The following is a 753-nucleotide window of genomic DNA, read 5'->3' as shown; positions in this document are numbered from 1 at the left end:
CCTCTAACCTTGATATTTGTTGTTATCATTGTTTAATCCTTACATTGATATTCCATCTCACAGTTCTTATCAACTTCTTCTTCTTTTTTTCTTCTTCTTCTACTACTACTACTATTACTACTACTACTATTATTACTATTATTATTATTGTTATTGTATTATTATTATTTATAATTTATACAATTAACCTCTTTGTGGTTTGATTTTGGTTTTACCAGGTTATTTATTACTTCGACACTCCTGCACTTAGGAGAAAATATTAATCTTTTGGTCGTGTTAAATTTTTGATACCATTGCCGGGAAGGGAAATTCTTGTATAAATTATAATATTTATTTATTTTTACTTTTTACTTTTCTTGTAAATAACTTTATTTCTTTTGTTTTGTTTCTTTTTTTTTTCTTTCTTTTATTCTATTCCTAAACATGCATAAGTGTGGTCATGTATATTAAGTAGTAGACTCTCACCAACATGATTCAAGTTGCAAAATTTGGTTAGCTTGTTTGGTTTTATAGGTCTTTTTTCTTAATCTTACTTTAAAATATGACCTTATATGTTATGTTTTTTTTTTTAAGAATAGGACTTGCATATTTTTTATTTTTCATTATTCTAGTCTTATGACTTGACTTTTATTTGCTTTTTACCTTCTTTTCATGGCTTAAATTTAAAAAATTCATACTTGCATTTAACGGAATTTAAATAGGTCTGTAACACCTATAATGACTCAAATTGTAGCATGAACACCATCAGAGTAA

The sequence above is a fragment of the Populus euphratica genome, unplaced genomic scaffold (genome assembly GCF_000495115.2).
Source record: "Populus euphratica unplaced genomic scaffold, PopEup_1.0 scaffold70.1, whole genome shotgun sequence".
In the NCBI taxonomy this organism is placed as follows: Eukaryota; Viridiplantae; Streptophyta; class Magnoliopsida; order Malpighiales; family Salicaceae; genus Populus; species Populus euphratica.
The sequence above is the reverse complement of the archived record's forward strand: the minus strand, read 5'-3'. Positions refer to the sequence as shown.